Consider the following 11,480-nt stretch of genomic DNA (forward strand, 5'->3'; position numbering starts at 1 on the left):
TACTGGGTCAGACCAAAGGTCCATCTAGCCCAGTATCCTGCCTTCCAACAGTGGCCAATGCCAGGTACCCCACAGGGAATGAACAGAACACATAATTATCAAGTGATCCATCCCCTATCGCCTATTCTCAGCTTCTTCCTTCAGAGCATGGTGAAAGGCTCAGCTTTTTAGCTAAGTATGCTGATTAGGTCATTTCCTCCCCTAGTTTTGTGATCTACAGGCCAGTCAGCCTCACCTCAGTCCCTGGAAAAATCATGGAGCAGGTCCTCAAGGAATCAATTCTGAAGCACTTAGAGGAGCAGAAAGTGATCAGGAACAGCAAGCATGGATTCACCAAGGGCAAGTCATGCCTGACTAATCTAATTGCCTTCTATGATGAGATAACTGGCTCTGTGGATGAAGGGAAAGCAGTGGACGTGTTGTTCCTTGACTTTAGCAAAGCTTTTGACACGGTCTCCCACAGTATTCTTGCCAGCAAGTTAAAGAAGTATGGGCTGGATGAATGGACTATAAGGTGGATAGAAAGCTGGCTAGATTGTCGGGCTCAACGGGTAGTGATCAATGGCTCCATGTCTAGTTGGCAGCTGGTATCAAGTGGAGTGCCCCAGGGGTCGGTCCTGGGGCCGGTTTTGTTCAATATCTTCATAAATGATCTGGAGGATGGTGTGGATTGCACCCTCAGCAAGTTTGCAGATGACACTAAACTAGGAGGAGTGGTAGATACGCTGGAGGGTAGGGATAGGATACAGAGGGCCCTAGACAAATTGGAGGATTGGGCCAAAAGAAATCTGATGAGGTTCAACAAGGACAAGTGCAGAGTCCTGCACTTAGGACGGAAGAACCCAATGCACCGCTACAGACTAGGGACCGAATGGCTAGGCAGCAGTTCTGCGGAAAAGGACCTAGGGGTTACAGTGGACGAGAAGTTGGATATGAGTCAACAGTGTGCCCTTGTTGTCAAGAAGGCCAATGGCATTTTGGGATGTATAAGTAGGGGCATTGCCAGCAGATCGAGGGACGTGATCGTTCCCCTCTATTCGACATTGGTGAGGCCTCATCTGGAGTACTGTGTCCAGTTTTGGGCCCCACACTACAAGAAGGATGTGGAAAAATTGGAAAACATCCAGTGGAGGGCAACAAAAATGATTAGGGGACTGGAACACATGACTTATGAGGAGAGGCTGAAGGAACTGGGGATGTTTAGTCTTCAGAAGAGAAGAATGAGGGGGGATTTGATAGCTGCTTTCAACTACCTGAAAGGGGGTTCCAAAGAGGATGGCTCTAGACTGTTCTCAGTGGTAGCAGATGACAGAACAAGGAGTAATGGTCTCAAGTTGCAGTGGGGGAGATGTAGGTTGGATATTAGGAAAAAAATTTTCACGACGAGGGTGGTGAAACACTGGAATGCGTTACCTAGGGAGGTGGTGGAATCTCCTTCCCTAGAAGTTTTTAAGGTCAGGCTTGAGAAAGCCCTAGCTGGGATGATTTAGTCAGGGATCGGTCCTGCTTTGAGCAGGGGGTTGGACTAGATGACCTCCTGAGGTCCCTTCCAACCCTGATATTCTATGATTCTATGATCTCTCTCCTGCTGGGGGGAAGGTCTATTGGATGGGGGAAGAGCACTGTTGCTTGTTGTGGGCAGATGAATGGGGATGCTTGGTGCATTTACAATATACGCCCAGATGCCAAGACAATGGGCACACTCTAAGACACTTAGCAAACAGAAGGGGCAGTTTGGAATCCATTTTGTCTCTGTTTAGGTGCCCATCAGAGTGCTGGCCACCAGCTAGATTGATTTTTGCTGAGAAAGACATGCTCCTACAGGCTGAAACATCACAATAGTGCTGGCTCCATAGCCCATTCCTAGCCCTGCTGCTAACACTGCCCTATTGGATGGTGTTTTCTATGGGATGAGCACCTGTCCACTAGAAATTATAGACCAAGACACTCCCCCAACTCATTTGTTATAGGTGACTGGATCTCCATCCATTTGACACAAAGACTGCTGCTCACTACCAACCTGAGCTGATTTGCAGTGATCCAGAAGTAAAGGGCTTTAGAAGCCAGCCATTAATCTCCTGAGCCATCCTATTGCCTAGCTGTTTTGAAATTCATATTTCATGAGGGATTTGGGAGAAGGAATGATTCAAGAGACGCAAACAATGCTGTTGCCAAAATAAAGGGAGCCAGCACTGTACTTATGAACATATAAATCATTTCTAGTCTTTAGCTTCCAAACAAGATATTGTTTCCCCTTAAAAATTAAGGGAGGGGAAAGCTAGAATTGTATACAAACCAAACACCCCTCCACCCCCACCCCCAAGGGCCTGTTAAATGGAGCGATCTGCACTAGGTGGCATTCAGAACCATTAAAGGAGTGCCCAAAAAGTTTAAAGAGAGGAAGGATCTGATTGACTGAAAGTGAAGTTATGATTTACAAAGTGGCTTTATTCCAGCAAAAGATTTTGACTGCCTACTCCAGGAGGAACCCAAAAGTCAACTTCAGCTTGGAAAATCAGACTCCTGTGCTGAGAGGTGTTACTACTGTTGGATACTTTACCCACCATCTCTAGATGAGGTCGGGGCCCTATTGTGCTAAGTGCAGCACAAACAGAAAGCATGAGACAGTGCCTGCCTCATAGAATTTAGAAGTAGAGCTCTGTGAGAATAACTGGTTTTTGGTCCAGTGGCAATTCTGAAAAATCTGGGGGAGGGAATTTATTTCCGATCATCCAGGAAATGAAATATTTCAAAATTTTTGATGAATTGAAAAAGTTGAAAAAATTTCTGGTTTAGGTCTAACAAAATGTTTAATTTGACCCAAACAACCATTTCATTTAGATTTTGAGCATTTCAAAATGTTTTTAAAATTTTTTAGAACAACTAAAGGAAATTTCAAAACCAAAAGTTGCTTTGAATGGAAAAATTGTAAAGTTGTCTTTTTCAGAATTTTGCGGGTTTTTTTTTTTTTTACACAAACCGTTCTGCAAAACAGATACAAATTCACAAAAAGTTTCAGTGTCACTGAATCAGCATTTTTTGCTGAAAAATTTTGCCCAGCTCTATTTACAATCTAAAGAGGTGAGACACACAAAGGAAATATTAGGATGCTCATTTATATGGGGGACTGAAGTACAGAGTGATTATGTAATTTGCCCAAGGTCACACCAAAAACGTGGCAAAGCTGAGATATGAAACCAGAGTCATCATCCAAGACTCTTGTTCAAAGACCCTGTCCGCTCCTTTAATTAGGTCCTGACAGCGGAAACTTTGTCCCTTATCTGGTTATGATCTGTGGCATCTCACAGTGTGCAGGGAAGGGTATTTTTGCATGTCTTTCTCTGAGCTTATTCATACATGGCGAGCTAAGCCAGTACAAGCTAGGTTTATACTAATGTAGTGTGACATGGTGGGTGTGATAATATCTTTTATTGACCAACTTCTGTTGGTGAGAGAGACAAGCTTTCGAGCTTACATGGAGTTCTTCTTCAGGTCTGGGAAACTTAATTAGAGTGTCACAGCTAAATACATGATGGAACAGATTGTTTACCAATAAAAGATATTCCCTCCCCCACCTTGTCTTTCTCAAATCCTGGAACCGACTCAGGTGGACCAACACGGCACACAGCTGATGCAGTTTGTCCATACAAAGCTGCACAGTGCTGTTTCCCACCTGTGGTGACATCAGCGCAGCTCTGTGTGTAGACCCGGCCTCTCATGAGACAGGAGAAAAGAGACCCAAGTAACCCACACATCAAAGACCATCAGAGCCTGTGCATCATGATCAGCAAATCTGACACAGAAGGCCAGAGCAATGACTGTCAAGAGAGGGTAACAGACACCCCCTGAGGGGTTCAGCTTGGCAGGTGAGACCGATATGGAGACGGACTCTCATGCCTTCACCAGCACAGGCAGCTTGCTCACAGTCAAACCCTGCCACAGAACGGACAGGGCAGTGCTGAAAAGCCCTTCATGCTAAACATAGTATGAAAGTGAAGGGCCAAATCCTGTTTGGTGCTGAGCTCCCTCTGGCAATACTCAGCAGGCTCAGACTCCAAGAGACAGATACTGTAACACTCAAATACTCTATTAGTATTATTTATAGGAGTGTCCAGCACATGCTAAGAGCGTCCCAAACACTCAAGAGGGATGGCCTCTGCTCTGAGAAGTTCACAGTCTAAGGACAGACAGGTTGGGGAAGAGGAATCCTAGACAATGCATACACAAGTCAACTCTGTTCACTGTAGGCAGCACAGCACTAGTGGGTCTTTAAGAAAGACTTGAATGTGGACAGGGCAGGCGCTTACAAAAGTCATCCCGTGCATAGGGGCCATGCAGTCAATTGTGCTAGAAGCTGACCCAAGAGCAGACAAGGCTGGGAACATTGGCAGAGCCAAGGTGATGCCCAGATGGCCCAGAGATGGGCTGGGGCAGCAGCTGCTGAGGTCTGCCCTGTTTGCTGGGTCCTGACTGTAAAACCAAAAATTCAACAGCAGCCATAAAACAGATTGGAGAAGACAAATTTCCCAAAGACTCAGCTATTGGAACAGTCCCAGGAGAAGGAACATCCCCCAAGCTCAGCAGTGAGATGAAGAGCAAGGGGACTATCAGGGGGAAGACAGGTTGAAGATGAAGTAATGACTGTGTCTGCTGGAGAGGAGACTATCAAACAGTCCAGGGAAAGCAGCAAGCACTTCACCCTTGTCTAAATTATAGACTGTTAAGAGTCTTTGCATTTCCACACAGGTCCCTACAGGGCAGAGCGCAGGTGCCCTGCTAACAATGAAAGCATTCTGTGAGTGGGGCAGCACACTGCTACAGGGGATGAAGGGGACATCTACATTGCAGCTGGGAATGAGCCTCCCCAGCCCAGGTCGACAGACTTGCCCTAGCAAGACTTGAACTAGTGGGCTAAATATATCAGCATGTATATTGCAGCTCCTGAGCCCACCCGACCCCCTAGTCCTGAAGAACAGACTTGAGGCTTGCTTCCAGCTGCAGTGTAAACATTCCCCACAAGAGACAAGCCAGAGACAGTGGGTTTGATCCCAAACCCTTTGAAGTCAATTGGATCTGACCCTTCCTACTCTGGTTCCCAAACATTTTCATAGTGTGGGTCATCATTTCTTAAGGCAGAGGGCCAGATTCAGATCTCATTTTAAGCCCGATCCAGCTTCCATTAAAAGCAATGAAATCTTCCCCTTGATTTCAAAGGGAGTCAGATCAGACCCAGGGAGAAATCTGGAGAAATGCCACTGAATTCTGGATTTACATGAATGTCACTGAGGTCAGGATCTGGCACAGTGACCCTCTTGTGGATATCTCCCTTCCCTGATCCTAATCTTAATCCTCACCTTCCCTGCAACAAGTCTAGTGCTTGGTTACAGGAGGGAGAAGTTATCTGAAGCCCCTGCTGCTCTAATTTCTCCAGGCCTCTTTGTGGTTTGGTTCTGTATTTGCTACACCTACAATTTTAGAGTCACCAACAAATTTGATCCTGGCTGAATTTATGCCAAAGACACACCTGACAAAAAGTCATAAAGCAGCTGCACAGGGAGCTGATGCTGCATTCATTATTATTATTTGTTTGTATCTTCATAGTGCTTAGGAGCCCTGGACATGGAACAGGACCCCATTGTGGTAGGCGCTGTACAAACAGAGTGTGCCTCAGCCTCTGCAGCACGAATCATGTCTTTGCACAGCATGTAGAACAACGGGTCCTGACTGGGGCCTCTGGGAGCTACAATAATATGAACAAATACTCATTAACAAGCTAGCAGTGAAGGATGGCCTGTAGCTATGCCCCCCTCAGGGTGTTATCTTTCAAACTAAGCAGGGTTAGGCAGTTCTGTGATGAGATGGGTGACCTCCAAAGAAAACCCAGGTGCTGCAGGAAATGGTCTTGGCAAGTCAGCCAACCGTAGGTTTTCCTGCTGAGTTAGTTTCCCCAGTGGTGCTCAGCTGCTGGATGTGACATCTTGTGGGTGAAATGTGTAGAAGAAAGATCATGACCCTTCACAGCCAATAAAGATTCATGTGGAGTGTTTCATGGACGTTAGCCCTGGTGGCTTAGACCAATTCCATGGGGGGGCTAATTGACATGTAAAGGGTATGTCCAGAGCAGCAGTGGCTGCGGATCATAAAGTACTGGATTCAGAAGAACCTCCACTGTGCTGTGCACTGTTAAATGAAGCCCTGTTCCATCTCCAAGGATAAACAAAGTGACTCCCATGTGTGGCTCCTAAAGCCCTTTGTGATAAAGGTGCTGTATAAATGAAAGATGTAATTCTAGTGTCTCTAGTTACACACACAGAGAATATGTTTAAAGAACATTATTAAGGTCGCAAAGGCAAGCACTCAAAAGTTAGGAATGTCAGAATGAAGTGTGCAACCTTAATTCAGCCCCCCCAGATGTATGCTTTATGGTTAGATCTGGCCTCAACTAGTGATTTCCGGTTTGCAAGAAATTACAACTTTTTAAAATGTGGGTGTTATTCCTAATAGGAACATAACCATTTCCCCCCAAAATTTCTCACAAATGGAAATTCTGGGGGGAAAAATCCATTTTGGACACACTGACAGTGTGTTCTCCTAGCCCTGCAGCTGCTGAGTGAAATTGACATTCCTGCTATTGCAGAGGTGAAATTGACAGGAATCTCAGTTTCACTCAGCCTCTGCCAGGGATCTCAGTCTGCACCTCCAGGGCAGGCCCACCATGAGGATTACCCTGGGGGTTTGAAGACCTCAGGGCTTTCAGACTCTCAGGCCAGCTGGCAGACTTGGTTCTAGGGTCCCATTATTTTGGGTATTTAGGGTCCCCTGGATGTTGCTATTTAAAAAACAAAAAACCTTCCAGGTAGTCTGGGGTCTTGGGTTTTAAGAGTTTTAAAAAGCAAAATTTGGCTACAGTATCAGTATTTTGTTGTGATTTATAATTTATAAATCCAATCTTCTGCAAGTCTGCTGCTTAACATCAGGTAACTTTGTACATATATTGGCTTTTCTGACAATAATTTGGGGGCCCTTGAAGATCATCTGGGGGTGCAAATGTCCCCTTTGACCTCCACCCAGTAGCACCAGAATTGCCAGCTGGTCTGGTCAGTAGCAGGAGCTGTGAGAGGCTCAAGCATGTCCCATGAGGATGGAATCTCAAAGATTTTACCTGCTAAAATACAAGAAGTCACTACTGAGCATTTGTAATTTGATTTTTCAAAGGTTTATGGGATTATAACTTGGCCAAATTTGGGTGGATTTTCACACGGACAGCAAAAAACAAAAAGAAAAACAAACAAACAAACAAAAAGCCTCTCACAAAGGCTAGGGCCTTACCAAATTGCAAATCCCTGCTCCATAGCGCAGAGGTGCTAGAGCTTTACAAAGAAAAGGTCATCAGAATTTTTTTAAATGGCAAAACAATGTATTTTTTTCCTACCCTCATTCTTGGAAATGGCTGAACCATTTGGACTGAAATTTTCTAAACAAATTCTGCCAGAGGCAAATATTTGGCATGGAAAATTTCAGCCCAAACAGTGAAAGTTTGGCAAAGTTATAAGCAATTGAAGACAGGGTCCTATAATGGGAAGTGTCAGGCAACTTTCATAATAGATGGCGCTACTGGCCCCTCCTACAATATGCTAAGTACACTTAGGTCTAAAGAAAAGGAGGACTTGCGGCACCTTAAAGACTAACAGATTTATTTGAGCATAAGCTTTCGTTAGTCTCTAAGGTGCCACAAGTCCTCCTTTTCTTTTTGTGGATACAGACTAACTCGGCTGCTACTCTGAAATCTGTCATTATCTTAGTTCTAAAGCACATTCACTGTGTGGTCACTTTGTCTGTAGGGTACAAGTTTGCTCTTAGTTTTTCTAGGGGGCTCTTTTCACTGCTTTTCAACATGAGGAAGCCATCTAGATAACCAGAGCTGTTCCTCACTTTCACAGCAGATAAGCTAATTGTGGGCTGTGCCCTTTGAGATAAGAGGATCCTGGGTTTATGAGCTAACATGTGTTCCTAGCCACTGAGTCTTGATGCATGTGATAACCCAAAGAAGAGCAGATTCCCTTCCAGGGAAACTATCAAGTCTGCTTCTGGATTTTCCTCCAACTGTCCCTGTTGAGACAGAGTTGGGCTAAGCAAGGGAGAGAAAAGCAAGCAGTTTTTCTTGGTGGTGTTTCCATACTTCCCTGATCTACTGCCACAGTGCAAAGAAACACTCTAGTGTTAATTATCACATGGTGGTCTTTATGGAGAGAAACACAGAGATTTGTAAAGTAAATATGGAAAAGCTCCATGCTCTACCTATGCATGACAATTTGCCTTAGGAACATAGCGGCTGTCAGGATGGTGTTGTCTCCTGGCCGGAGCCAATGTCAGATGGAGGTGTAAAGCCCTCAGAGTGCTAGATAATGGCAATGCCAAACCCTAATGGCCTCATTGAAGACAGTGGAAAAGTCTATTGACTTCAGTGAGTTTTGGATCAGGCCATAGGTGAGACAGAGAGAGTTTCTTCCCAACTCCAGGCTGGTGATCAGCTTACGCTCTGAAGCATGAGAATGGGGGTAAATTCACCCTAGTTAGTGTAACTGCAGAACCATAAAGGTTAGTAAGAAACTATGGCCCAGATCTCAGAAGTATTTTGGCTCCTAACTGCCATTGAAATCAAACTATCTTTGAGGATCAGGGCCTATATGCTTCGTAGATCCTTGCCACCAGCTCTCACGACCACTTGCACAGAGCCCCAGGCATGTTCAGTGCCTGGCTGTCCCTTCTTCTCCATCTGAGATCTTTTGGAAAGGGCACAACTTCAGGGCTGCATCACGGGGAGGTGGCAAGAGTCCACTGCAGGGCCCTGAAGATGTACAGCTCTAAATACACAGAGACACTAAGAATGATTCGGTTACTCCCAGCCCAGACAAGAAAATCCATCAACCACAGATGCTGCCCATTCCACTGATGCCCTCCCCTCCCTTAGAGAAAAGATGGAATGACCTTCTGCAACCTTCTTTTAGATGATGGCTTGTAACGTCTTGTCTAGTCTTGCTGCCCTAGGGCTGATGCTCTTGGCATTAAAATCTACCCATGGCAATAGTAACCTTCTGTGGCTCCACACTACCTTTCATCTGAGGAACTTCACATAACTAACGAACCTCTGCCATCACTGCCCGCCCCACCATGAGCTAGGTAAATGCGATCAACCCTGGTATACTGATGGGGAAACCCAGCCTAAGTGAGCTACATGTGGGAAGTCAGCGGCAGAGGTGGGAACAGAGCCCAGGAGTCCAGTCTCCCATCCCCTGCTCTAACCACGACATAGGTCTCTCTCCCAGAGCCAGGAAGAAAACCCAGGAGTTCTAATTCCCAGTCTCCTACTCTAACTGCAATTTCTGGCTGCCGTGGTCAGGTGCCTTGAGAAACCAGTGACTTTGCCCAGGCAGCGTTTCTGTGGTGGAAAGAGACTTCTGAAATAAGCACCAGCAGAAAGTACGGCGTGTGCTGCATCTCCCCCTCTGTGCGCATGCACGCACGCACGCACACACATACACACACACACACACACACACACACAGCCTTTGGCACTAAATAGGCCTCAAACAAGGTGTCCTGCACAATGAGGTTTTTAAACTGCCTGCACAAAAGACATTTGTTTTCCTCTTGGGGAGTCTCTGCGAGGGGCTGACCTGCCCTCTCTCCCTAGCAACAGCCAGCGTTCATCTGAAAGGACTGCAGCTGGGAGTCAGCAGAGGGATTGGGAAGGCATGTCCTCTCCCACCACCATGTGCCCTCCTTCAGTGAATGCACTTACAACTCTGACTTCTCGTTGGATCAGGGCCTGCCTTGCCAACATGCTTCGGGTCTGGAGGAAACCGCCCCCTTTCAAAGAGCCAGCTAGTAGCAGGGGTCTAGCATAAGGTTACATCCTAGAAGCCTAGATCAGGACAGTGCCTGCAGGCTCAGTTGTGACATTCCCTGCCAGCGGATGTGTCCGTGACTCAGTCCCCTGCAGTTGCATATGAGCAGTAAGTGTCGAATTAGCCATAGCCAGGAGTAGGTGGTACAATCCAGTGAGAAATGGCTAAGGAGCAACAGGCGTGAGCCTAGAAAGGACCCTGTCTCTCCCCCTATGCAACTGGGAGGGCGGATCAAGAGATAGGAGCAGAAGAATGGAAGGACAAATGAGTGGGAGGAGGAGGCGAGCTGGAGAAGGACGGAGTTACTGCACTGTAAGGAATAAGGCTCCTTGGGGAGGGTCCCCAGTGTGATACCCTCCTTCATAGCACCGGGATCGAAGATCTGGTGTGTCCAGGTCAGATAGGCCTGGAGCAAAGGGAAAGGGGGTTGTAGTGAAAAAGAGAGAATCTGCCAGTCTGCGAGTGTCCGCAAGGCACCGGAAACAGGACACATCCATCCCCCCCCATCCCCCAGAAGACAATGGCTCCTGCTGTTCCCACCCTGTCCTGCCGGAGCACAGCATCTGCATCCCAACTCATCAACAAGTAATCAGAGCAGGGGAAGCCATGTCCCCTCCCCCCAGCCAGCCTGTGGGAATATCTCTCCTGCTTCTCACTGTCTGGGCGGCAGCCTACCCCCCTGGTGGACCCTGCCACCCACAATGCGCACCTGCAGAGCATAGGGAGGGGCAGGAACAAAGGGAGACTATCCCCCCAGATGGGGTCTCAGGGAGCAAGCCATCCCAGCAGCGAGTCCTTCTTCCAGGCCCAAAGAATGGGCTGCCAGGACCCCCCTCCCCACCCACTCTCCTTCCACTCCTCCACCATCTCTTTGCCCCCTCCCCCGACCGCCCATCACTCACCAGGCTTTGATTATGGCTACAAAGAAGCCTTGGATGAGCCACAGCCAAGTTGGAGGGAGGGAGGCAGATGATGAAAGAGCTGTCAAATGGGATTAAACAGTAGCCGTCTCCCTTACCGGTGGGCAAAGGCGGGGGGGGGGGGGGCAGATTGTGCAGGATTATATGGCATGAGCCCTCCTGTGCCTGAAAACTGGCAAGCCCCTACTCACAACAACCCACCAACAAGAGCTCCAGCCTTCCCAAGGGACAAGGGAGGAGAGACGCGGCGCAACCCTGCACAGGGCATGCAGCTCAGCCCTGCAGTAGGGCAAAGGCAGAGGGCACACAACTCAAATCTGCAATGGGGACAAGGGCACAGGGCACACAGCTCAGCCCTGCAGTGGGGACAAGGGCGCAGGGCACACAGCTTAGCCCTGCAATGGGGACAGGCTCTGTGTTCAATTGTGCCCAGCATTCACACACATTGGGAGGGGGTGGCTCCTCGCGTACTCTCACAGCACACACCTGTGCACACACTGGCCCTCGCAGGAGGGTTATTTAATAACATGCTCCCCTATTTCTACAGTATCTTTTATTCTGGGAGAGCCCAAAGCATGTTACACTCCCCAGTGTGAGCAGAGAGCCAAGACAATCCATGCACTCCAGCAGAGAACAAGAATGACCCCCTTAC

This window comes from Chelonia mydas, chromosome 10 (genome assembly GCF_015237465.2).
Source record: "Chelonia mydas isolate rCheMyd1 chromosome 10, rCheMyd1.pri.v2, whole genome shotgun sequence".
Taxonomy (NCBI): domain Eukaryota; kingdom Metazoa; phylum Chordata; order Testudines; family Cheloniidae; genus Chelonia; species Chelonia mydas.